General features: G+C 38.1%; 17 non-coding genes across 17 annotated transcripts; 14 read left to right on the top strand and 3 right to left on the bottom strand.

Moving 5' to 3' along the window:
- Nucleotides 1-9200: 9200 nt before the first annotated feature.
- Nucleotides 9201-9282, top strand: Trnal-aag. Its single transcript has one exon. It is a non-coding gene; the product is annotated as a tRNA-Leu (tRNA).
- A 542-nt stretch (nucleotides 9283-9824) lies between these two features.
- Trnal-aag lies at nucleotides 9825-9906 on the top strand. Its single transcript has one exon. It is a non-coding gene; the product is annotated as a tRNA-Leu (tRNA).
- A 1345-nt stretch (nucleotides 9907-11251) lies between these two features.
- Trnal-aag lies at nucleotides 11252-11333 on the bottom strand. Its single transcript has one exon. It is a non-coding gene; the product is annotated as a tRNA-Leu (tRNA).
- A 682-nt stretch (nucleotides 11334-12015) lies between these two features.
- Trnal-uag lies at nucleotides 12016-12097 on the top strand. The gene has a single exon. It is a non-coding gene; the product is annotated as a tRNA-Leu (tRNA).
- A 1181-nt stretch (nucleotides 12098-13278) lies between these two features.
- On the bottom strand, nucleotides 13279-13360 carry Trnal-aag. The gene has a single exon. It is a non-coding gene; the product is annotated as a tRNA-Leu (tRNA).
- Nucleotides 13361-14174: 814 nt separating this feature from the next.
- Trnal-uag lies at nucleotides 14175-14256 on the top strand. The gene has a single exon. It is a non-coding gene; the product is annotated as a tRNA-Leu (tRNA).
- Nucleotides 14257-14950: 694 nt separating this feature from the next.
- On the top strand, nucleotides 14951-15032 carry Trnal-aag. The gene has a single exon. It is a non-coding gene; the product is annotated as a tRNA-Leu (tRNA).
- Nucleotides 15033-15730: 698 nt separating this feature from the next.
- Nucleotides 15731-15812, top strand: Trnal-uag. Its single transcript has one exon. It is a non-coding gene; the product is annotated as a tRNA-Leu (tRNA).
- A 572-nt stretch (nucleotides 15813-16384) lies between these two features.
- Nucleotides 16385-16466, top strand: Trnal-aag. Its single transcript has one exon. It is a non-coding gene; the product is annotated as a tRNA-Leu (tRNA).
- Nucleotides 16467-17560: 1094 nt separating this feature from the next.
- Trnal-aag lies at nucleotides 17561-17642 on the top strand. The gene has a single exon. It is a non-coding gene; the product is annotated as a tRNA-Leu (tRNA).
- A 3179-nt stretch (nucleotides 17643-20821) lies between these two features.
- Nucleotides 20822-20903, bottom strand: Trnal-aag. Its single transcript has one exon. It is a non-coding gene; the product is annotated as a tRNA-Leu (tRNA).
- A 342-nt stretch (nucleotides 20904-21245) lies between these two features.
- On the top strand, nucleotides 21246-21327 carry Trnal-uag. Its single transcript has one exon. It is a non-coding gene; the product is annotated as a tRNA-Leu (tRNA).
- Nucleotides 21328-22057: 730 nt separating this feature from the next.
- Trnal-aag lies at nucleotides 22058-22139 on the top strand. The gene has a single exon. It is a non-coding gene; the product is annotated as a tRNA-Leu (tRNA).
- A 703-nt stretch (nucleotides 22140-22842) lies between these two features.
- Nucleotides 22843-22924, top strand: Trnal-uag. Its single transcript has one exon. It is a non-coding gene; the product is annotated as a tRNA-Leu (tRNA).
- A 567-nt stretch (nucleotides 22925-23491) lies between these two features.
- Trnal-aag lies at nucleotides 23492-23573 on the top strand. Its single transcript has one exon. It is a non-coding gene; the product is annotated as a tRNA-Leu (tRNA).
- Nucleotides 23574-24647: 1074 nt separating this feature from the next.
- Trnal-aag lies at nucleotides 24648-24729 on the top strand. The gene has a single exon. It is a non-coding gene; the product is annotated as a tRNA-Leu (tRNA).
- A 530-nt stretch (nucleotides 24730-25259) lies between these two features.
- Nucleotides 25260-25341, top strand: Trnal-aag. The gene has a single exon. It is a non-coding gene; the product is annotated as a tRNA-Leu (tRNA).
- Nucleotides 25342-27500: the final 2159 nt, after the last annotated feature.

Here is a 27500-nt window from a genome sequence, read left to right as displayed (position 1 = left end):
GGGTTTTAAGGTCTTCAATATCATCTCCGAAAGTAAGGTATACCTACGTTGGGTGGATGTAGGCGTCTTCAAAACAACACTGGGTCTCCTTCTGTCAAGAGTCCCAGGTGGACCTACCTCACGGGAGGAAACTCAGATGGGGACAGCAACATCAAACTCCCTCATTCACCAAATGTCACATACCAGAAGTTTCAAGTAGTAAAAGTGCAGCAAAGCTAACAGCAGTGCTCCAGCCTGGCCGCAGCTGAAGCTAGTAAAGGAAAATAGATGGTAGTAGATGGTAGTGGAATAGTATTTAACTGCTATTTCTAAATTTCGGTATGTGGTGAGGCAATTTTTGCTGAACCCTAATTATAATTATGATTATAATTATAGAATTTTTGTATAAGGTTACCGATAATGGTTCTTTTAACATACCGAATTACTAACTATTAATTATTAATTGATTAATTAATTTTATCCTTTATTATTATATGTACACACATATAGACACACATATATTATGTGTGCGTGTGTGTGTTGGCTTGTTGGCGAAGAGATCGACAATATATATATATATATATATATATATATATATATATATAGTATATATATATATTGTAATCTCACTCTTTGCCAATAAGCCAACAACCGTCGACAGTGTCACTACCACCACTCTCATCTATTACACCAATACTATAAGTCAACATCACCATCACCATCACCATCACCACTTCATAACCATCATCACCATGACTGCCCACAGTCACTTCCCAGCCGTCACCACGACGTATCGTGCTATCATTATCAACAGCTGGTTTGAAACTCTAACGTTTGTTTATCACTTTGTTTTGGCCGTAAATTATATTCACACACACACCACACACCCACCCACGCACACACCCACACACCCACAATACACACGCTCACGCACGCATGCACACACATGCACTTCTCTGTCTGTCTGCCCTTCTTTTCTGTATGTGTGTGTGCGTATACATACATGCACACACACACACCACACACACACCACGCACACACACCACACCACACAACCTACCAACGCTCACGCACGCCATGCACACACATGCACTTCTCTGTCTGTTCTGCCCTTCTTTTCTGTATGGTGTGGTGCGTATACATACATGCACACACACACACCACACACAACATATATATTTATGTATGTGATACAAACATATATACTTGTATGCATATGTGTGCGTGTGTATATGTCTGTATGTATATTTGTATATAACTGTCTGTATTTTTCTCTCTCTTTATATATATATAATATATATATATATTATATATATATATATATATCTATATCTATATTATATAATATATATATATATATATATATATATATATATATATATGTATATATATGTATATATATATATATATATGATATATAATATGTATATATATTATATATATATATATAATATATATACATATATATATATATACATATATATATATGTATGCATGTAGTGAGAGAGAGAGAAAGAAAGATAGAGAGAGAGGAACAGATAAATAGATAGGTATGTCGCGAGATGTTGTTATGTATATCTTATTCGATATTTTTGGTATGTTATACATGTCGTATCCCACCTCTCGTTCTTTTATTGGTTTACTTCTCCATAAATCACTTCTCTGACATCACACAGCATAACCTTTCTCTCGTCCCTCTTCCTTCCTTCCCCCTCTCTCCCTCTATCTCCCTCTGTGTGTGTGTGTCCACGTCTGTGTGCATGTGTGTGTCTGTGTGTGTGTACTCTATACTTAAGCGTGTGGCATAACGATGTAATAATGGGTGTCTAAATTGTGTTTGTTCATATACCTTCAAGTACACACACACACATACACATACACACACATACAATCACACACATATAGATAGATAGATAAAAGATAGATAGATAGATAGATAGATAGATAGGTAGATTGGTAGGTAGAAGATAAAACTTACTTGGAAGAGGCTGCGTGGCGTTCACTCATATAATAATATAAATTATATATATGTTATAATATATATATATATATATATATATATAAACTTAGATAAACTTAGATATGTTCGACCAAAGATTGGTCCAGGCCATGTCTAACTTAATAGCACCATATATATATATAATATATATATATATATATATATATATAATATATATATATATATATATATATATATATATATTATAATATATATATATATATATATATATATATAATATATATATATATATGCATATATATATATATATATGCATATATGTATGTGTAGAATTGGTACGGTTCTGAACTGAGTACCGTACTGCTTTCATATGTAGTGAATTGTCTCGATATAGTCTCTGTATATTTACGCTCTCAGAAACGAGGCTTTCTGATGCCTTCCAGCAAGAGCTACGGGCAGCAAAGTACGTTTCGTCGCAAGAAAAAGGACGTTTAGTCGCTGACAAACGAGATTAGAAATCTCTGTGCAATCAATTGCGTGCAGTGTAGGCCCACCATTCTCCGTCTTTGAACCTCTGCGAGCAAAGGCAGGTAATTCACTGCTGTGCAAGCGAGACGAAATCAAAGCCAGCGACCGGTAGTTTCTTGGCGATGTCTTGAACTGTGAGGCTGTAGCAAATCCTGCTACAATCGAAGGTCTGTGATTCAACAGCTTGATAATCCACCGGGTTGATGATCCAACCCTTAATAATGAAATAATGGTAGCTGTAATATTGATGAACACCGGGAAAGCTCTTGGCAATCGTGGCATAGTAGTTGAACTGGTTCAGAAAGGTGTTGATGAGACACTGGGGCTTTTATTTATCATATTTCACATAGTGTGGACAAGAGGCGAAATCCCACAAGAGTGGAGAGAAGCCTTTCTCGGTTCTTTGTATAAGAAAGGCATATGTAATTACTAACATAGGATTTCCTTGTTGTCAATTGTTGGAAAAACCTTTGTAAGGATACTTTTCAATCGGTTGTTGGTTCATGTTGCACCAGACATTCTTCTCGAATCACAACGTGGTTTTCGATAAAATCGAGGTAGAAAATCTTTCGGCTCAACAGGTTCAAGACAAGCCCAGAGAACAACAATCTGACCCGTACAAGTGTTACATTAATTTTACCAACACTACATTGGTGAGTCCTTCTCAAGTTGGGGTATCCGGAAAAGTCGATAGGTGTCTTTCAATCTCTTTGTGGTAACATGAAAGTAACGGCGCACTACCGGAATCCATCTTAGTTTGAATCTAGTGTTAAACAGGGTGATCACCTGTTTCCTATATTGTTCGCCATATTTGTTATTGTTAATTTGCATGCCTTGCGCATTGTGAAGTCGGTATCAACATCCGTTACCGCACAACAGGAGAGCTTTTCAACATCCGTCGTTTTACTACAGATAAAAAAAATTGTCCTGACTCTCATTCATAATCTCCTTTACGTTGCTGTTTGCAATCTCATAACCTACTCTGAGGAAAATACGCAGCTCCTGACGGACTGTTTCTCAGTTGCGTGGGAAGAGTTCGGACTTTCAGTCAGTCTTCAGAAGACTATGGTACAAACGTATACTTGTACAGACATACACATATAGCTACATACATTCACGCAAATATATACATATATTCATACAAGGAGACATACATATACAGATAGATAAATTCTTACATATGCACATGTATGCATATATACAACAACATATATGTAATACGTACAAACATATATACAGACATACGTACATGTATACTAACATACCACACAAAGTGCTTACATACACCATTCATTAATTCATTCATTCAAACGTACCTGCACACGCCCACACGCTTACAAATGCATACATACATACATACATACATAAATAAATACAAACAGGCATATATATATATTATATATATATATATATATATATATATAATTATATATATGTATGTATATATGTATGCATAGCTACATGTCACATATCCGTAGGAGACATTACGCATGTATCAACAGCTGGCCCAAGTATCATAAAAAAGCATCTTTCAATGCAACATGATATTATACGTAAAACAATATACAGTATTTTTTCTTATTAAAAGACTGCCCTAGGATAGATAAAACAACATACTAACGTGTGTACATTAATGTTGAGTACATTCACACATTTCACTGCAAAGAATATTGAAGGAACATTCACATGAAAAGTTTCACAAAAATGCAAGCAAAACAGACCGTACTAAGTTGTTAGACACCGAAAACAACACATTATGTATTGTTATAGAGGCAAGTGTATCCGATGGATGTGAACATTTCATTCAAAATCAATGAAAAAAGAAAACAGAAAAAGGAAAAATGAACATTATGGACAACTGATTCGAAACCATCAACTTTGTGTCCACAATCATTATCATACAGTGTTACGAAGATATTCTTTTCTACTCTAGGCACAAGATCCGAAATTTTGGGGGAGGGGTCCAGTGGATCAGAATGGACCTCAGTAGGCAAATGGTACTTAGTTTATCCCTTGGCAGAATTTGAACTAGGCCGTAGCGGCAGACGAAATACCTATTTCTTTACTACCCACAAGGGGCTAAATACAGAGAGGACAAACAAGGACGACAGTGCGCAACTGGTACTTATTTAATCGACCCCGAAAGGATAAAAGGCAAAGTCGACCTCGGCGGAATTTGAACTCAAAAGATAAACACAGACGGAATACCACTAAGCATTTCGCCCGGCGTGCTAACGCTTCTGTCAGCTCGCTGTCCTAGTGTTACAAAGATATCATTTATCATTTATCTTTTACTTGTTTCAGCCACTGGACTGTGGCCTTACTGGGGCACAGCCTTGAAGGGTTTGGTCAAACAAATCGACGCCGGTCCTTATTTTCAAGTCTGGTACTTAGTCTATCAATCCTTTTTGCCGAACCGCTTGTATTACGGGGGATGTTGACAAACAATCACTGGTTGTGAAGCGGTTGGCAGGAACAAACAAACATAAATTAATAAATAGACTGACAGACAGACAGACATACACACACGCACATAAACACAACCACACATGCGACGGGCTTCAACTCAGTTTCCGTTTACCTAATTCACTCGCAAGGATTTGATCAGGCAGGGGTTATTGTAACAGATACTTGCTCGAGGTACTGCGCAGTGGAACTGAACTCAAAACGCTAGGTTCCAAAGCACAAAGCCCTATTACTAAAAGAAAAAAAACCTTGAAAAATTTAGGCAATCATGCAAAGTCGAAGTCCATCATATTCTTCAAAGTAATAAAAAAATTCCTGTTGGTGGAACACGGAAAATATGCAAGAATTTTCTAAATCTAAGCAAGCAAACCAGTATTGTTGTTAATAGTTATATTCCAAGACCGGAACTTTGTTTCTTGATTAGAAACCAATCGTCCTAAGGATTTAAGTCATAAACAAACATGAGCCTTAAACTACATACTCCCTTTCATGGACCGTTTTTGGTATTTTAAATGCCGGATCACGTTCCAACACATCTTTAAACATGAAACTCATCATGCACTGGGATTCACCATTTATATATATATATATATATAATTTCAACAATTGAGGGTAAAATTAATTAATTAATTAATCATTTCACCAAGTATTCAGTATGCAAAGGGACCATTTAAGGCAAATTCAAATTATTACATTATATAAAAGGGCTTAGTAAAATAAATTACTTTGCCGCATACTGAACTCGTTAGAAATAGCAGCTAAAAAAACTATTTCTAACACTTAAAGAAAACCTCTCTCATATAGTGCTTGCTCATTCAACCCAAGAAAGTATGAGGGTAGAGACATTAAAAAATCATGGGTTGAATTGAGCAAGCACTATATGAGAGAGGTTTTCTTTAAGTGTTAGAAATATTTTTTTTAGCTGCTATTTCTAACGAGTTCAGTATGCGGCAAGTAATTTATTTTACTAAGCCCTTTTATATAATGTAATAATTTGAATTTGCCTTAAATGGTCCCTTTGCATACTGAATACTTGGTGAAATTGATTAATTAATTAATTAATTTTACCCTCAATTGTTAAATTATAATTCATCTCTCTCTACTTAATTGTCTTGGATTTTACCGAAAAAAAGCATAGTGTTTGCTGATTTTAACCCACGCTGGTGGAAAGGGGAGAACAGAAATTTTTTCTTGCATATTTGAGTTAGCTAGCACTGTTAGTGGGAGCAGATCTTCAGAAGCGATAACAAGCCGAAAGGGTATGCTCCCATTTTCAGTGTTTTCAAACTCAAACAAGGGCATTCTGAGCTGATGAGAGAAGGGTCGAATTTGGCTAATCTTGAAACGTACGTACTCAAATAACCTTTGCATTTGATTTTTTAATGTCTCTACCCTCATACTTTCTTGGGTTGAATTGAGCAAGCACTATATGAGAGAGGTTTTCTTTAAGTGTTAGAAATAGTTTTTTTAGCTGCTATTTCTAACGAGTTCAGTATGCGGCAAAGTAATTTATTTTACTAAGCCCTTTTAATAATGTAATAATTTGAATTTGCCTTAAATGGTCCCTTTGCATACTGAATACTTGGTGAAATTGATTAATTAATTAATTAATTTTACCCTCAATTGTTGAAATTATATTCATCTCTCTCTACTTAATTGTCTTGGATTTTACCGAAAAAAAGCATAGTGTTTGTGCTGATTTTAACCCACGCTGGTGGAAAGGGGAGAACAGAAATTTTTCTCTTGCATATTTGAGTTAGCTAGCACTGTTAGTTGGGAGCAGATCTTCAGAAGCGATAACAAGCCGAAAGGGTATGCTCCCATTTTCAGTGTTTTCAAACTCAAACAAGGGCATTCTGAGCTGATGAGAGAAGGGTCGAATTTGGCTAATCTTGAAACGTACGTACTCAAATAACCTTTGCATTTGATTTTTTAATGTCTCTACCCTCATACTTTCTTGGGTTGAATTGAGCAAGCACTATATGAGAGAGGTTTTCTTTAAGTGTTAGAAATAGTTTTTTTAGCTGCTATTTCTAACGAGTTCAGTATGCGGCAAAGTAATTTTTTTACTAAGCCTTTTATATAATGTAATAATTTGAATTTGCCTTAAATGGTCCCTTTGCATACTGAATACTTGTGAAATTGATTAATTATTAATTAATTTTACCCTCAATTGTTGAAATTATAATTCATCTCTCTCTACTTAATTGTCTTGGATTTTACCGAAAAAAAGCATAGTGTTTGCTGATTTTAACCCACGCTGGTGGAAAGGGGAGAACAGAAATTTTTCTCTTGCATATTTGAGTTAGCTAGCACTGTTAGTTGGGAGCAGATCTTCAGAAGCGATAACAAGCCGAAAGGGTATGCTCCCATTTTCAGTGTTTTCAAACTCAAACAAGGCATTCTGAGCTGATGAGAGAAGGGTCGAATTTGGCTAATCTTGAAACGTACGTACTCAAATAACCTTTGCATTTGATTTTTTAATGTCTCTACCCTCATACTTTCTTGGGTTGAATTGAGCAAGCACTATATGAGAGAGGTTTTCTTTAAGTGTTAGAAATAGTTTTTTTAGCTGCTATTTCTAACGAGTTCAGTATGCGGCAAAGTAATTATTTTACTAAGCCCTTTTATATAATATATATATATATATAAAGTTAATCCAAACATGAAAACACAAAGAGAAAACACAACAACGCGAGGACTTGGAATAAGTATAGTGTTATTGGGCGGTCAGGAAAGGAATGAAAGAAGGAGGATTTAACATTTTGAGCGGAGCTCTTCGTCAGAAACATAGGAAAAGGAAAGATCCAAGGGAGGGAAGACGGAGGAAAAAAAATCGCCAACGATACACACGCGGTACACATTTTGAATATATATATATTATATATATATATATATATATATATATATATATATATATATATATATTGCATGAATAGATATACACGGGTATGCACGCACGCACACACACACACACATATGCATATATGTAAATATGCACATATATACGTATATATGTACATACATACACACACACACACACACACACACATATATATATATATACATACATATATATAATATATATGCACACACACATACACACCCATGAATGTATAAACGCATGAATGCATGTGTGTATATGCACGTGCGTGAATATGCGTGCATGTATGCCTGTGGATCAGTGCGTGTCTATAGACGTTCATTTTCGCACGCATGTCAGATATCGGGCTACAACAAATGTGGTTGTGTAATCAATCCAATTGAAATTTCAGCTGTAGCTCTGTAAAATGTTTGATAGCGGTAAGTGAGGCATATCTGAATACATATAGACAGGGATTTTATTCTTTAGAAAGGCGGAATTACAGTGCTGTCACGTTCATTCCATTCCTGTGTGTATTACGTACCAGAAGAAGCCCAAGTCAAGGACCCGATATATTTTGCTAGAAGTACTAACCAAATCTCTTTCATGCTATTATACATAAACATATACATGAGTACACAACCCCACCCACAAGCACACGTATATATTTTCTATCTTTTATTTGTTTCAGTCATTAAACGGCGGCCATGGTGGGGTACCGCCTTGAAGAATTTTAGTCGAACGATTTCGAACCTAGTACTTATTCTATCGATGTCTTCTGCCGGACCGCTATATAAAAACACCAACTCCGGTGTCAAGCGATGGTGGGGAACAAACACAGACACGAAGATACACGCACACACACACACAACACACACACACACACACCACACACACACACACGCACGCACACACACACACACACATACATACATACATATATATATATTATATATATATATATATATACATTTATATATATACATTTATATATATACATATATATATATATACATATATATATATATGTATATATATATATATACATATACATATATATATATATGTGTATGTATGTATCTATGTATGTATGAATGTATGTATATATATATATTATTTTAGGTATGGTAGATGAGTTCAGCAAAAATTTCAAGTTTGGTCTTCCTATCGCTGATGACATCTCATATGGCTCCTAAGGCCATCATAGGATACACACATCATTCCGTACGGACCACAAGTGAGCAGCTCCTCCCACCACTACCATCAGTAATAGTAGAAGCCCGATATGCATACATATACACATTCATACATGCTTTGAAAATAGTGATATATAAAATACTCCTTCATATAAATATTATCTGATATTAAAAATTTCATATTAATATATCAAGCAGTAACCATATCGGTAGCGTGGCCGAGCGGTCTAAGGCGCTGGTTTAAGGCACCAGTCTCTTCGGAGGCGTGGGTTCGAATCCCACCGCTGCCAATGTACATTTTTTTTGTTTTCTTTCAGTGTTCTTATTCCATGTTTACATTTTCTAATAAATATGATCTATGAATTATTACTTAATATTTATCAGATTGCTTCATTATCAATTACAACTATATGTGTTGTATACGCGATTTGTTTGATTCAGGTGGTGTTCCAGCATGGCCGTAGTCAAATGAGTGAAATATGAACCCCCCCCCCCACACACACACAGTTGTAGAAGTGGAACGAGCAAAGGGTATGATAAAGAAGGAAGTAATCGGAAGGAAAGTATCCCTGGTATTGACTTTCGGATGAGATCAATCTACCCTTGCGGACGGAATAAAGGGTTCAGCATGAAGTTCTTTGGGCCAGGGTGCATAATGACACAACTTTCCATCCACCCGCTCAACATACATGCATGCATATATGTATATACATACTCACAGGCTTTGAAAATGGCGGCATATAAAACACTTCTTCATATAAATATTATCTTACACAAACAACACGCACTGACATTATAATTTAATATTAATCTGTCAAACGGCAAACGTGTCGGTAGCGTGGCCGAGCGGTCTAAGGCGCTGGTTTAAGGCACCAGTCTCTTCGGAGGCGTGGGTTCGAATCCCACCGCTGCCATTTGATGCTTGCTTTTTTTTTTACCCTCTTATTTTGTACATTTCCATATTCGTATTCCGATTTTATGTTAGGTATACTAAGTTATCATATACAGTTTACTATTGTAAAATGTGATTGTTAATTGTCCTAGAGAATCGGAAGTGACGACAGTGATATATTAAACTTGCATAAAGAACTCCATCTGTCATCGTACGCACGAAACACTTAAGACATTTATCGGGCATTGGATATTGTCAGGAATGTATTTGATATCCCATGGGTAGGCTTCGTATGTGGGTCTCGACAACTTCTATACTCATGAAGTTGTCGACCATGCGCTCAATTTTGTTGATTCAAACGATGACAGTATCCTTTCACAAATTCTACACGGGCGATGGATTCCCGCCATGAAGAAACTCAGGCGACAATATGGGATTAGCGACGATTTATTTTAATCATATCTTCATAAGCATGTGTTGCGAAACAAATTTAGAAATCGTGGAAAACTGTTCACAAATCTCATTTCGTGCATCAGTGACTGTTGCTGCCACGTAAATGCGATTGTTTTCATCTTATATAAAATATATCAAGTGTTCATGTTATATTTAACATACGTACGTTCTATACATTCGTTAAGCCAGCGTCATCACTTCCGGCTTCTATCGTAATTCACGTTAATTTTTCAGCAATTTTTCGCAACAATTTATATTCCCTTTTTCTTTTTGCGGCGACAAAATGCATGATAACCTGTATACATACATGCATACATACATACATACATACATACATACATACATACATACATACGTACGTACGTGCGTACGTACGCACGCACGCACGCACGCACGCATGCACGTAAGTACGCATGCACGTACGTACGCATGCACGTATGTGTATAACCGAACCCTCTCGAATTTATTGAATATTTGCTGTAACCTTGTGTAATAAAAAATTCTGTTCCATTTATGTGTTACCTTTAACAATATTAGGGTTCGGTTTCTCTTGGGCCGGAAAGTTTCTTGTCGAAGATACGTCTCGCTTTTATCCTTCGAAACGTAGAGTAGATGAAACCGTAGCGACTGAGGAAGGGTTTTTTTTCTTTGTGTTAATTGTGCTGTACTCTATTTTTTTGTTGTTTTAAAAAAATGTCCAGTTCCTCTGGTTTGTGTCTATGTTTTCGTTTCTCATTGTGTTCGACGTCCCTTTGGTGTCCTGTACTCATATATGCGTGTATATGTACATGTAGAGGTAGGTACGTACATATATGTTTATATATATGCATATGTTTTATTTCATTTATTAATATATATATGAATATATACATACATATATATACATATATGGAAATGTAAAAAAAAAAAAAAATTGGCAGCGGTGGGATTCGAACCCACGCCTCCAAGGAGACTGGTGCCTTAAACCAGCGCCTTAGACCGCTCGGCCACGCTACCGATATGGTGAAGAGCTGATATATTTATAAGAAATTATGTCAATAATGTCAGAGCATGTTGGTTTTGTAAGATAATATTTATATGTATATATATATATGAATATATATATATATATGAATATATATATATATATATATGAATATATATATATGTATATTCATATATATATAATATATATATATATATATATATATATATATATCTATATATATATATATACATATATATATATATATATATATATATATATATACATATACATATATATATATATATATATATATATATATATATATATAATATATATATATATATATATATATATATTCATATATATACGACGGGCTTCTTTCAGTTTCCGTCTACCAAATCCACTCACAAGGCTGTGATGACCTCTCTGTCCTACTGTGTGTGTGTGCGTGTGTGAGTGTAGGCATATGTTTACATAATACATACATACATACATACACATACACAGATTCATAGATAGATAGAGCGAGAAAGAGCGAGTGAGAGAGAGGGGAGTGTGAATGAGAGAGAGAGAGAGAGAGTGTGCATACAGATACACAAAATATCGAAGTATAAGACTGTCAAACTGACACACATAAATACTCTAACTTCCTATGAGATTACACAATAGCGTGATAATTTCATTGTAATATATGGACTGTCGAACTGTTCTGGTAGCGTGGCCGAGTGGTCTAAGGCGCTGGTTTTAGGCACCAGTCTCTTCGGAGGCGTGGGTTCGAATCCCACCGCTGCCACATGTTAGTTTTGGCAACATTTCATTGATCAGATTTAGATTCGATAACTACATTATGTTGATAAATATATACATGTAAAGTATTCTTTTCTACTCTAGGCACAAGACCTGAGAGTTTTGGGGACGGGGCCAGTCATTGGATCGGCCCCTGTACGCAACTGGTACTTGATTTATCGACCCAAAAGGATGAAAGCAAAGTTGACCTCGGCGGAATTTGAACTCAAAGTATCAAGTCAGACGAAATACCTATTTCTTTACTACCCACAAGGGGCTAAACACAGAGGAGACAAACAAGGACAGACAAACGGATTAAGTCGATTATATCGACCCCAGTGCGTAACTGGTACTTATTTAATCGAGCCCGACGGAATTTGAACTCAGAACGTAACGGTAGACCCATATGTCTGTGGGTCTAGACAAGTTCTACACTCATGAAGTTGTCGACCATGCGCTCAATTTTGTTGATTCAAACGATGACAGTATCCTTTCACAAATTCTACACGGGCGATGGATTCCCGCCATGAAGAAACTCAGGCGACGATATGGGATTAGCGACGATTCATTTAAATCATATCTTCATAAGCATGTGTTGCGAAACAAATTTAGAAATCGTGGAAAACTGTTCACAAATCTCATTTCGTGTAACAGTGACTGTTGCTGCCACGTAAATGCGATTGTTTTCATCTTATATAAAATAAATCAAGTGTTCATATATTTAACATACGTACCTTCTATACATTCGTTAAGCCAGCGTCATCACTTCCGGCTTCTATCGTAATTCACATTAATTTTTCAGCAATTTTTCGCGACAATTTATATTCCCCCCCTTTTTTTTTGCGGCGACAAAATGCATGTTAACCTGTATACATACATACATACATACATACATACATACATACATACGTAATTACGCACGCACGAACGCACGCACGCACGCACGCATGCACGTACGTACGCATGTAAGTATGTGTATAACCGAACCCTATCGAATTTATTAAATATTTGCTGTAACCTTGTGTAATAAAAAATTCTGTTCCATTTACGTGTTACCTTTAACAATAATTAGGGTTCGGTTACTCTTGGGCCACCGATCATATATATGTATACATACATACATACATACATATATATATATATATATATAATATATATATATATGGAAATGTAAAAAAAAATTCAAATTGGCAGCGGTGGGATTCGAACCCACGCCTCCGAAGAGACTGGTGCCTTAAACCAGCGCCTTAGACCGCTCGGCCACGCTACCGATATGTCGTAGCTATGATATATTTATATGAAATTATGTCAATAATGTCAGAGCATGTTGGTTTTGTTTATATAGATATATATATGAATATATATATATACAGCCTCTCGTCGATAGCGCCAATGTAGGTAAGGGAAGTCGGCAAAATGGATCCGTACCTTCGGATATATATATATATGTAGGTCCCGGGTTGAGTCGTGGTTAACCACAGTAAATAAGGTACTCAATACATGGCAGAGTAAATTAATTTATTTTATAGAAGGAGCTTCTACAGGACTAGAACTGTTTCATTCGAATGAAATGATCAGGAAGCTTGGCGTCAAGAATAGTTTTGGCATATATACATTTAGGCAGATTTGATGGGGTGGTGGTGGGGGACTTTTTTTGGGGTAGGCAGGGCACAAACTGTCTTTCTTAGGGGAGTGGTCTAAAAAATATTCATATATATATATACGTCGGGCTTCTTTCAGTTTCCGTCTACCAAATTCACTCACAGGGCTGTGAGGACCTCTCTGTCCTACTGTGTGTGTGTACGTCTGAGAGTGTAGGCATGTGTTTACATAATACATACATACATACATACATACATACATATATACAGATGCATAAAAAGATAGATAGATAGAAAGGGCGAGAAAGAGCGAGTAAGAGAGAGAGGGGGGGGGAATGAGAGAGAGAGGGAGTGTGCATACAGATACACAAAATATCGAAGTATAAGACTGTCAAACTGTCACACATAAATACTTTATCTTCCTATGAGATTACACAATAGCGTGATAATTTCATAGTAATATATGGACTACCGAAGTGTTCTGGTAGCGTGGCCGAGTGGTCTAAGGCGCTGGTTTTAGGCACCAGTCTCTTCGGAGGCGTGGGTTCGAATCCCACCGCTGCCACATGTTAGTTTTGGCAAAATTTCAATGATCAGATTTAGATTCGATAACAAATTATTTTGATAAATATATACATGTAAAGTATTCTTTTCTACTCTAGGCACAAGACCTGAATGTTTTGGGGACGTGGTCAGTCATTGGATCGACCCCTGTACGCAACTGGTACTTGATTTATCGACCCCAAAAGGATGAAAGCAAAGTTGACCTCGGCGGAATTTGAACTCAAATTATCAAGTCAGACGAAATACCTATTTCTTTACTACCCACAAGGGTCTAAACACAGAGGAGACAAACAAGGACAGACAAACGGATTAAGTCGATTAGATCGACCCAGTGCGTAACTGGTACTTATTTAATCGAGCCCGGCGGAATTTGAACTCAGAACGTAACGGTAGACGAAATACCTATTTCTTTACTACCCACAAGGGACTAAACACAGAGAGGATAAACAAGGACAGACAAACGGATTAAGTCGATTACATCGACTCCAGGATGAACGGCAAAGTCAACCTCGGCGGAATTTGAACTCAGAACGTAGCGGTAGACGAAATACCGCTAAGCATTTTGTCCGGCGTGCTAACGATTCTGCCAGCTCGCCGCCTTATACATATAGAACATTGATATATAAAACATCGTTTTTCCCACAAGAAATACATACTCATGATGACTATATTGTAACGCAGCATTTCATGTTATCGGTAGCGTGGCCGAGCGGTCTAAGGCGCTGGTTTAAGGCACCAGTCTCTTCGGAGGCGTGGGTTCGAATCCCACCGCTGCCAATATGCATTCTTTTTGTTTTGTTTCAACGTCTAACTGTAACTCGTTTTTTGTATTCTCTCTCCATTTTCTTTTCTGTCCTCGTCCATTCTTTGTCTAGAACGGTGCTCTGCAACGGGTTTGTCGCGACACACTGGTGTGTCACGAGACGATGCTTGGTGTGCCGCAGTGTAACCTGAATATAATTTTATCCCCTATATTTTTAGTTATATTGTTTGTACAGGTGTATTCCGAATTTTGGAAAGAATGTAAACGTACCGCAAGTGAAAAAAAAAAGGTTGTGGACCACTTACTCTAGAAGAACGTATGCTCGAAGCATAAAAAGCTTTTCCTTCTATTTTCTTGAGCGTTTGTTTGTTTGCTTTTTTTTCCAATCTCGTTTTCGTGATACCTTTAATTTTTGGTCCATATATTTGTGGGTGTGTCTGTGTGTGCGTGTGTACGCGATCGGGCGGCACCTTGTGCTAATGTTTTCTATAGCTTCGGTTAGAAAAATTTAGAAGATAGCCACTGTGTCGAAGCCCGTTTTATATAAGTATATATGAGAGGGGGTGGGATGAGAGAGAGAGAGAGTGCATATAGATACACAAAATATCGAAGTATAAGACTGTCAAACTGTCACACATAAATACTCTAACTTCCTGAGATTACACAATAGCGTGATAATTTCATAGTAATATATGGACTGCCGAACTGTTCTGGTAGCGTGGCCGAGTGGTCTAAGGCGCTGGTTTTAGGCACCAGTCTCTTCGGAGGCGTGGGTTCGAATCCCACCGCTGCCACATGTTAGTTTTGGCAACATTTCATTGATCAGATTTAGATTCGATAACTACATTATTTTGATAAATATATACATGTAAAGTATTCTTTTCTACTCTAGGCACAAGGCCTGAAAGTTTTGGGTACGGGGCCAGTCATTGGATGGACCCCTGTACGCAACTGGTACTTGATTTATCGACCCCAAAATGATGAAAGCAAAGTTGACCTCGGCGGAATTTGAACTCAAATTATCAAGTCAGACGAAATACCTATTTCTTTACTACCCACAAGGGTAGTAAACAGAAGGGGCAAACAAGGACAGACAAACGGATTAAGTCGATTAGATCGACCCAGTGCGTAACTGGTACTTAATTTATCGACCCCGAAAGGATGAAAGACAAAGTCGACCTCGGCGGAATTTGAACTCAGAACGTAGCGGCAAACGAAATACCGCTAAGCATTTCGTCCGGCGTGTTATCGTTTCTGCCAGCTCGCTGCCTTATACATGTAAAATATTGATATATAAAAAATCGTTTTTCCCACAGGAGATGCATACTCATGGTGACTATATTGTAATGTAACCCTGCAGCTCGTCGGTAGCGTGGCCGAGCGGTCTAAGGCGCTGGTTTAAGGCACCAGTCTCTTCGGAGGCGTGGGTTCGAATCCCACGGCTGCCAATCAACTTTTAATAACGTTTTTGGGTATATTTGTTTTTTCATATTTCATATACATATGAAAATTACAACAGCTCAAGACATTATGGATGCGACAAACGTCTAACTGTAACTCGTTTTTTGAATTCTCTCTCCATTTTCTTTTCTGCCCTCGTCTATTCTTTGTCTAGAACAGTGCTCTGCAACGGGTTTGTCGCGACACACTGGTGTGTCACGAGACGATGCTTGGTGTGCCGCAGTGTAACCTGAATATAATTTTATCCCCTATATTTTTAGTTATATTTTTTGTACAGGTGTATTCCGAATTTTGGAAAGAATATAAATGTACCGCAAGTGAAGAAAAGGTTGTGGACCACTTACTCTAGAAGAACGTATGCTCGAAGCAAAAAAGCTTTTCCTTCTATTTTCTTGAGCGTTTGTTTGTTTGCTTTTTTTTCAATCTCGTTTTCGTGATACCTTTAATTTTTGGTCCATATATTTGTGTGTGTGTCTGTGTGTGCGTGTGTACGCGATCGGGCGGCACCTTGTGCAAATGTTTTGTATAGCTTCGGTTAGAAAAATTTAGAAGATAGCCACTGTGTCGAAGCCTGTTTTATATATGTATATATGTAAGTGTGTTTATCCTTGTCAAGTGTTTGTCCCTCACTGTCGATAGGCGACCGGTTCTGCTTTCTTTATGTCCTCTTAATATGGCGGTTCGGTAAAAGGAGCCTGCACAATAATTACCAGAAATTTTGAGAATGACCTTATACCCTCCAATTCGAAATAAGGCGGAGTGCACGATGTATGTTATATTTCCTGATATTATCCATGATGGCAAAAGTATGCTTCCAAAGTCACCCGTGTTCTTTTCTGTTGCTGTCACAGTTTATCATTCTATAATTTTGTTTCAGCTGTTTTCAAATTTGATGTACTGATGTAGTTTTGTATGCCTGGTATGAAAATGAATTTCATTTTTGTCATAAGTTATCAGATAAGGAAGTTAATAGCTTTTAAATCTTGCAAAGTGGGTAACTTTATCCAATCGAAAGCCACAGACATATATATTGGTGGCTGTCTCCATATATATGGAAATTATATGACATGCCGACGGCTCTGGTAGCGTGGCCGAGCGGTCTAAGGCGCTGGTTTAAGGCACCAGTCTCTTCGGAGGCGTGGGTTCGAATCCCACCGCTGCCATTTGATGCTTTTTATTTTTTTACTCCCTTTTTTGCACATTTTGATATTCGTATTCCAAGTTTATGTTAGGTATACAAAGTTATCATATACAGTTTACTATTATAAAAAAGTGATTGTTAATTGTCTAGAGAATCGGATGTGACGACAGTGATATATCAAACTTGTATAAAGAACTCTTAAGCAGATCAGGCTGAAAATGTCGCTAGAAGCTAGGATCAGAAAGCATAGATTGACATATTTTGGTCATATTATGCGGAGAAAATCCCTGGAGAAGGACATCATGCTCGGAATGGTCAGTGGCAAGAGAGGAAGAGGCCCAGCAAGAACCCGCTGGCTTGACACCATCAAAAGTGATACCGGAATGGACATAGCCAATCTGATATGAACTATCTAGAGGACACTGATCAATCGAGTAGGAGAGAGTCGACTTCGACTGAGCGGATAGATAGAGATAGATAAAGAACTCCATCTGCCATCGTACGCACGAAACATTTTGGACCTTTATCGGGCATTGGATATTGTCAGGAATGCTTTTGATATCCCATGGGTAGGCTTCATATGTGGGTCTAGACAACTTCTACACTCATGAAGTTGTCGACCATGCGCTCAATTTTGTTGATTCAAACGATGACAGTATCCTTTCACAAATTCTACATGGGCGATGGATTCCCGCAATGAAGAAACTCAGGCGACAATATGGGATTAGCGACGATTTATTTAAATCATATCTTCATAAGAATGTGTTGCGAAACAAATTTAGAAATCGTGGAAAACTGTTCACAAATCTCATTTCGTGCATCAGTGACTGTTACTTCCACGTAAATATGATTGTTTTCATCTTATCTCGAAATAAAGAGGTCAAATCCTGTACACTATGGATCTCTATTGCAAGCAGACCTGGACACAATGCAGCAGTGGATCAAGGACTGGCAACTCAAGCTGGCTGTGGACAAATGTACCACCATGCATTTTGGGAGGAGAAACCCGGCGTCCACCTACTCTCTCCACAACACTAGTCTCAAAAAGTCTTCAAGTGAACGTGACCTGGGTGTTATTGTCGACAGTGATTTGCGTTGGACAAAACACATCACTAAAATTGTCTAGAAGGCTGAGGGTGTCTTGGCATCACTCACCAAATCCTTTGTGAGCCGCTCTCCGGCTATCTATCTGCGGCTTTATATAGCTATGGTAAGACCTCACCTGGAATTTGCATCACCGGTCTGGAACCCCTATCTTGCCCAGGACATCAATCGTCTGGAAGCTGTTCAGCGACGTGCAACCAAAAGAATACCCTCCATCAGGCATTTGCCATATCCTGAACGCCTTACTTCCCTGGGCATGGACACATTGAAACTCCGACGTCTGGCAGCTGACTTGGCAGACACCCATAACATTATCAACCATCGCACAAACAATAACTCTGAGCACCTCTTCAAACTCCACCCATCTAACACCCGTGGACATATTTACAAAGTCAGAAAACAGCACAGCTCTCCATTTTTTCACGCTGAGAGTTGCTGAAGCGTGGAACAAACTGCCGGCATCGGTTGTTAGTTGTCGGAGCACTGCATCCTTCAAAACTTCCATGCTTCCTGAGATTCGCCAACACCACACTTGATTTTCTCCCCTCCATACACACACAAGCATGTTCACTTTCCAGACATTTCTACATTACTGCATGTACTTTATATGCACTTTCTGACAAGTTGTGGTGCACCTGAGCACTGTATACAATAATTTCATTATATATATCAAGTGTTCATGTTATATTTAACATACGTACCTTCTATACATTCGTTTAGCCAGCGTCATCACTTCCGGCTTCTATCGTAATTCACATTAATTTTTCAGCAATTTTTCACGACAATATATATTTCCTTTTTCTTTTTGCGGCGACAAAATGCATGTTAACCTGTATACATACATACATACATACATACGTACGCACGCACGCACGCACGCACGCACGCACGCACGCACGCACGCACGCACGCACGCACGCACGCACGCACGCACGCACCGCCCGCACGTACGCACGCACGTACGTACGCACGTACATACGCATGCACGTACGTACGCGTGTAAGTATGTGTATAACCGAACCCTATCGAATTTATTGAATATTTGCTGTAACCTTGTGTAATAAAAAATGCTGTTCCATGTATGTGTTATCTTTAACAATAATTAGGGTTCGGTTACATATATACATACATACATGTATGACGAAAGAAATGCTGATTTTATTTGGCTAATCTTGAAACGTTGACGTACTCAAACGATCTAGGTACTTGTGATATTTTTCTGTATTTACCTCCAAACCTTCGTGAGCTGTCTGGAGTAAACATTATCTGAGAGAAATTTTCTTTAAGTAGTAGAAATGCTAAGAAAATTTTTTTTGGCTGCTATTTCTACTAAGTTCAGTATGTGGCAAAGTAATTTATTTTACTAAGCCCTAATTATATAATGTAATATTTTGAATTCACCTTAAATGGTCCTTTTACATACTGAACACTTGGTGAAATTGATTAATTAATTAATTTTACCCTCAATTGTTGATATTATAATTCATTTCTCTCGGTCATACTGCCTCGGTTCTCGCGGTTAAAATATAGTGTTTGCTAGATAGACCACGTGGGTGGAAGGGGAGTGCAGAAATTTACGCCTGCGCATTTTGAATTTGTTGACACTGTTAGTTGGAGTGGTTCATCTGAAGCGACAAGTTCGCTGATAGGTAAAGTTCCTTCTTTTTAGTGTTTCCAAATACAAATTAAGAAATTTTGAGCTGACGAAAGAAATGCTGATTTTATTTGGCTAATCTTGAAACGCTGACGTACTCAAACGATCTATGTACTTGTGATATTTTTCTGTATTTACCTCCAAACCTTCGTGAGCTGTCTGGAGTAAACGTTATCTGAGAGAAATTTTCTTTAAGTAGTAGAAATGCTAAGAAAATTTTTTTTGGCTGCTATTTCTACTAAGTTCAGTATGTAGCAAAGTAATTTATTTTACTAAGCCCTAATTATATAATGTAATATTTTGAATTCACCTTAAATGGTCCTTTTACATACTGAACACTTGGTGAAATTGATTAATTAATTAATTTTACCCTCAATTGTTGATATATATATATATATATATATATATATACATATGGAAATGTAAAAAAAAAAAATACAAATTGGCAGCGGTGGGATTCGAACCTACGCCTCCGAGGAGACTGGTGCCTTAAACCAGCGCCTTAGACCGCTCGGCCACGCTACCGACGGGTTTCTTTCAGTTTCCGTCTACCAAATCCACTCACAAGGCTGTGAGGACCTCTCTGTCCTACTGTGTGTGTGCGCGTGTGTGAGTGTAGGCATGTGTTTACATAATACATACATACATACATACACATACACAGATTCATAGAAAGATAGAGAGAGAAAGAGCGAGTGAGAGAGGGGGAGTGTGAATGAGAGAGAGAGAGAGAGAGTGTGCATACAGATACACAAAATATCGAAGTATAAGACTGTCAAACTGTCACACATAAATACTTTATCTTCCTATGAGATTACACAATAGCGTGATAATTTCATTGTAATATATGGACTACCGAAGTGTTCTGGTAGCGTGGCCGAGTGGTCTAAGGCGCTGGTTTTAGGCACCAGTCTCTTCGGAGGCGTGGGTTCGAATCCCACCGCTGCCACATGTTAACTTTGGCAAAATTTCAATGATCAGATTTAGATTCGATAACTACATTATTTTGATAAATATATACATGTAAAGTATTCTTTTCTACTCTAGGCACAAGACCTGAGAGTTTTGGGTACGGTGCCAGTCATTGGATCGGCCACTGTACGCAACTGGTACTTGATTTATCGACCCCAAAAGGATGAAAGCAAAGTTGACCTGGGCGGAATTTGAACTCAAAGTATCAAGTCGGGCGAAATACCTATTTCTTTACTACCCACAAGGGGCTAAACACAGAGGAGACAAACAAGGACAGACAAACGGATTAAGTCGATTAGATCGACCCAGTGCGTAACTGGTACTTATTTAATCGAGCCCGGCGGAATTTGAACTCAGAACGTAACGGTAGACGAAATACCTATTTCTTTACTACCCACAGGGGGCTAAACATAGAGAAAGGACAAACAAGGACAGACAAACGGATTAAGTCGATTACATCAACCCCAGTGCGTATCTGGTACTTATTTAATCGATCCCGAAAGGATGAACGGCAAAGTCGACTCGGCGGAATTTGAACTCAGAACGTAATGACAGACGAAATACCGGTAAGCATTTCGCCCGGCGTGCTAACGATTCTCCCAGCACGGTGCCTTATACATGTAAAACATTGATATATAAAACATCGTTTTCCCACAGGAGATGCATACTCATGATGACTATATTGTAACGTAGTAATTCTTCTCGTCGGTAGCGTGGCCGAGCGGTCTAAGGCGCTGGTTTAAGGCACCAGTCTCTTCGGAGGCGTGGGTTCGAATCCCACCGCTGCCAATATACATTCTTTTTGTTTTGTTTCAACGTCTAACTGTAACTCGTTTTTTGTATTCTCTCTCCTTTCTTTTCTGTCCTCGTCCATTCTTTGTCTAGAACGGTGCTCTGCAACGGGTTTGTCGCGAACACACTGGTGTGTCACGAGACGATGCTTGGTGTGCCGCAGTGTAACCTGAATATAATTTTATCCCCTATATTTTTAGTTATATTTTTTGTACAGGTGTATTCCGAATTTTGGAAAGAATATAAATGTACCGCAAGTGAAAAAAAAAAGGTTGTGGACCACTTACTCTAGAAGAACGTATGCTCGAAGCATAAAAAGCTTTTCTTTCTATTTTCTTGAGCGTTTGTTTGTTTGCTTTTTTTTTCAATCTCGTTTTCGTGATACCTTTAATTTTTGGTCCATATATTTGTGTGTGAGTCTGTGTGTGCGTGTGTACGCGATCGGGCGGCACCTTGTGCTAATGTTTTCGATAGCTTCGGTTAGAAAAATTTAGAAGATAGCCACTGTGTCGAAGCCCGTTTTATATAAGTATATATGAGAGGGGGTGGGGTGAGAGAGAGAGAGAGTGTGTGCATACAGATACACAAAATATCGAAGTATAAGACTGTCAAACTGTCACACATAAATACTTTATCTTCCTATGAGATTACACAATAGCGTGATAATTTCATAGTAATATATGGACTGTCGAACTGTTCTGGTAGCGTGGCCGAGTGGTCTAAGGCGCTGGTTTTAGGCACCAGTCTCTTCGGAGGCGTGGGTTCAAATCCCACCGCTGCCACATATTAGTTTTGGCAACATTTCATTGATCAGATTTAGATTCGATAACTACATTATTTTGATAAATATATACATGTAAAGTATTCTTTTCTACTCTAGGCACAAGGCCTGAAAGTTTTGGGGACGGGGCCAGTCATTTGATCGGCCACTGTACGCAACTGGTACTTGATTTATCGCCCCCAAAGATGAAAGCAAAGTTGATCTCGGCGGAATTTGAAATCAAATTATCAAGTCAGACGAAATACCTATTTCTTTACTACCCACAAGGGTAGTAAACAGAAGGAGCAACAAGACAGACAACAACGGATTAAGTCGATTGATCGACCCAGTGCGTAACTGGTACTTAATTTATCGACCCCGAAAGGATGAAAGACAAAGTCGACCTCGGCGGAAAATTTGAACTCAGAACGTAGCGGCAAACGAAATACCGCTAAGCATTTCGTCCAGCGTGTTATCGTTTCTGCCAGCTCGCTGCCTTATACATGTAAAATATTGATAATAAAAAATCGTTTTTCACAGGAGATGCATACTCATGGTGACTATATTGTAATGTAACCCTGCAGCTGTCGGTAGCGTGGCCGAGCGGTCTAAGGCGCTGGTTTAAGGCACCAGTCTCTTCGGAGGCGTGGGTTCGAATCCCACCGCTGCCAATAACTTTTAATAACGTTTTTGGTATATTTGTTTTTTCATATTTCATATACATATGAAAATTACAACACAGCTCAAACATTATGGATGCGACAAACGTCTAACTGTAACTCGTTTTTTGAATTCTCTCTCCATTTTTTTTCTGCCCTCGTCTATTCTTTGTCTAGAACAGTGCTCTGCAACGGGTTGTCGCGACACACTGGTGTGTCACGAGACAATGCTTGGTGTGCCGCAGTGTAACCTGAATATAATTTTATCCCCTATATTTTTAGTTATATTTTTTGTACAGGTGTATTCCGATTTTGGAAAGAATATAAATGTACCGCAAGTGAAGAAAAGGTTGTGGACACCCTTACTCTAGAAGAACGTATGCTCGAAGCATAAAAAGCTTTTCCTTCTATTTTCTTGAGCGTTTGTTTGTTTGCTGTTTTTTCAATCTCGTTTTCGTGATACCTTTAATTTTTGATCCATATATTTGTGTATGTGTCTGTGTGTGCGTGTGTACGCGATCGGGCGGCACCTTGTGCTAATGTTTTCTATAGCTTCGGTCAGAAATATTTAGAAGCCCGTTTTATATATGTATATATGTAAGTGTGTTTATCCTTGTCAAGTGTTTGTCCCCCACTGTCGATAGGCGACCGGTTCTGCTTTCTTTATGTCCTCTTAATATGGCGGTTCGGTAAAAGGAGCCGGCACAATAATTACCGGAAACTTTGAGAATGACCTTGTACCCTCCAATTCGAAATAAGGTGGAGTACACGATGTATGATATATTTCCTTATATTATCCATGACGGCAAAAGTATGCTTCCAAAGTCAACCGTGTTCTTTTCTGTTGCTGTCACAGTTTATCATTTTATAATTTTGTTTCAGCTGTTTTCAAATTTGATGTACTGATGTAGTTTTGTATGCCTGGTATGAAAATGAAATTCATTTTTGTCATAAGTTAACAGATAAGGAAGTTAATAGCTTTTAAATCTTGCAAAGTGGGTAACTTTATCCAATCGAAAGCCACAGACATATATATTGGTGGCTGTCTCCATATATATGGAAATTATATGACATGCCGACGGCTCTGGTAGCGTGGCCGAGCGGTCTAAGGCGCTGGTTTAAGGCATCAGTCTCTTCGGAGACGTGGGTTCGAATCCCACCGCTGCCAATATGCATCCTTTTTGTTTTGTTTCAGTGATCTTGTTCCATGTTCACATTTTCTAATAAATATGATGTATGATTTATTACTTAATATTTATCAGATTGCTTCATTATCAATTACAACTATATGTGTTGTATGCGCGATTTGTTTGATTCAAGGTGGTGTTCCAGCATGGCCGTAGTCAAGTGACTGAAACAAAAATAAGAACCCTCCACCCACCGACACACACAGTTGTAGAAGTGGAACGAGCAAAGGGTATGATAAAGAAGGAAGTAATCGGAAGGAGAGTATCCCTGTCTATGACTTTCGGATGAGATCAATCTACCCTTGCGGACGGAATAAAGGGTTCAGCATGAAGTTTTTGGGACCAGGGTGCATCCACCCGCTCAACATACATGCATGCATATATGTATATACATACTCACAGGCTTTGAAAATGGCGGCATATAAAACACTTCTGCATATAAATATTATCTTACCCAAACAACACGCACTGACATTATAATTCTATTAATCTGTCAAACAGTTAACGTATTGGTAGCGTGGCCGAGCGGTCTAAGGCGCTGGTTTAAGGCACCAGTCTCTTCGGAGGCGTGGGTTCGAATCCCACCGCTGCCATTTGATGCTAATTTTTTTTTACCCCCTTATTTTACACATTTCCATATTCGTATTCCGAGTTTATGTTAGGTATACAGGGTTATCATATACAGTTTACTATTATAAAAAAAGTGAGTGTTAATTGTCCTAGAGAATCGGATGTGACGACACGTGATATATCAAACTTGTATAAAGAACTCTTAAGCAGATCAGGCTGTGAAAATGTCGCTAGAGCTAGGATCACAAAGCACAGATTGACATATTTGGTCAATTATGCAGAGAAAATCCCTGGAGAAGGACATCATGCTCGGAATGGTCAGTGGCAAGAGAGGAAGAGGCCCAGCAAGAACCCGCTGGCTTGACACCATCAAAGTGATACCGGAATGGACATAGCCAATCTGAAAGACGCGGCCCAGGATAGAACTGACTGGAGGACACTGATCAATCGAGTAAGAGAGAGTCGACTTCGACTGAGTGGATAGATAGAGATAGATAAAGAACTCCATCTGCCATCGTACGCACGAAACACTTTGGACCTTTATCGGGCATTGGATATTGTCAGGAATGCATTTGATATCCCATGGGTAGGCTTCATATGTGGGTCTTGACAACTTCTACACTCATGAAGTTGTCGACCATGCGCTCAATTTTGTTGATTCAAACGATGACAGTATCCTTTCACAAATTCTACACGGGCGATGGATTCCAGCCAAGAAGTAACTTGGGCGACAATATGGGATTAGCGACGATTTATTTAGGTCATATCTTCATAAGCATGTGTTGCGAAACAAATTTAGAAATCGTAGAAAACTGTTCACAAATCTCACATCGTGCATCAGTGACTGTTGCTTCCACGTAAATATGATTGTTTTCATCTTATATAAAATATATCAAGTGTTCATATATTTAACATACGTACGTTCTATACATTCGTTAAGCCAGCATCATCACTTCTGGCTTCTATCGTAATTCACATTAATTTTTCAGCAATTTTCCGGAACAATTTATATTCCCTTTTTTTTTTGCGGCGACAAAATGCATGTTAACCTGTATACATACATACATACATACGTACGTACGTACGCACGCTCGCCGCACGCACGCACGCACGCACGCACACACGCAACGCCCGCCCGCCCGCACGTACGTACGCATGCACGCACGTACGTACGCACGCACGTACGTACGCGTGTAAGTATGTGTCTAACCGAACCCTATCGAATTTATTGATTATTTTCTGTAACCTTGTGTAATAAAAAAATGCTGTTCCATTTATGTGTTTATCTTTAACAATAATTAGGGTTCGGTTACATATATACATACATATCTCTTATTATAAAGGGCAGATTTTATCTGCCTCCCTTTGTAACTTATAGAAATCTACATATAGGATTTCTTCAATTACAATTTACCTAGCATTTTTAGAGTAAATGCATGGTCATGCCAGGTCCAGTTTTTAAAATTTAAACTCTCAATTAAGCAAAATTTACAGAAAACTCACATTCTGGTGTGTATGTCAAATGTTTTTCTTAATGTGGTTTACACACCACACGCAAACGCACACACACACAAAGGGAGCGAATTGTTCACTGACGCTATCACCCTTCTCCTCCTTTTCTTTGCAAGGTTGCAGCTATTAAAGTGAAAACGTGAATCCGACAGCGATAAAGAAAACGAATTGGTACCTGAATGGAGTGAAAATTTAAAAACTGTTTCATTCGGTGATTTTTCTGAAGAAACTGCACCAAGCCACAGACTTTCCCAGAAGAGTAAAGCCTTAGACTATTTCTATTTACTTTTTCGAATGAGCCCATTTGAATCATACGGCGGCAGAAACGAAACGTTACGCTAAACGTAAACAAAACGAAAGAAAGGATAGTTTGTTATTTCCCACAACCTTAAATGAAATTAAGGCCTATTTTGCCATAAATATTATTATGGGTATCAGAAAGTTTACCCAGAATAACAAATTCTATCGTAAAATTGTGTTGTATACCCAATTGAATATTAGCTAATAACCCATTTTCTATAGCGATGTTGAACAAAATTTTAATAATTTTATATATTGTTGAATTACCTGTATCTACTACTGCAATTAGAGTCACTTTGTGACAAAAATTATAGTATAGAATAGGTTGAGGACATTTCATTAAATTATCTTCCAAAATTCACGTTAATAT

Source organism: Octopus sinensis, unplaced genomic scaffold (genome assembly GCF_006345805.1).
Source record: "Octopus sinensis unplaced genomic scaffold, ASM634580v1 Contig11343, whole genome shotgun sequence".
Taxonomy (NCBI): domain Eukaryota; kingdom Metazoa; phylum Mollusca; class Cephalopoda; order Octopoda; family Octopodidae; genus Octopus; species Octopus sinensis.
The sequence above is the reverse complement of the archived record's forward strand: the minus strand, read 5'-3'. Positions and strand labels throughout refer to the sequence as shown.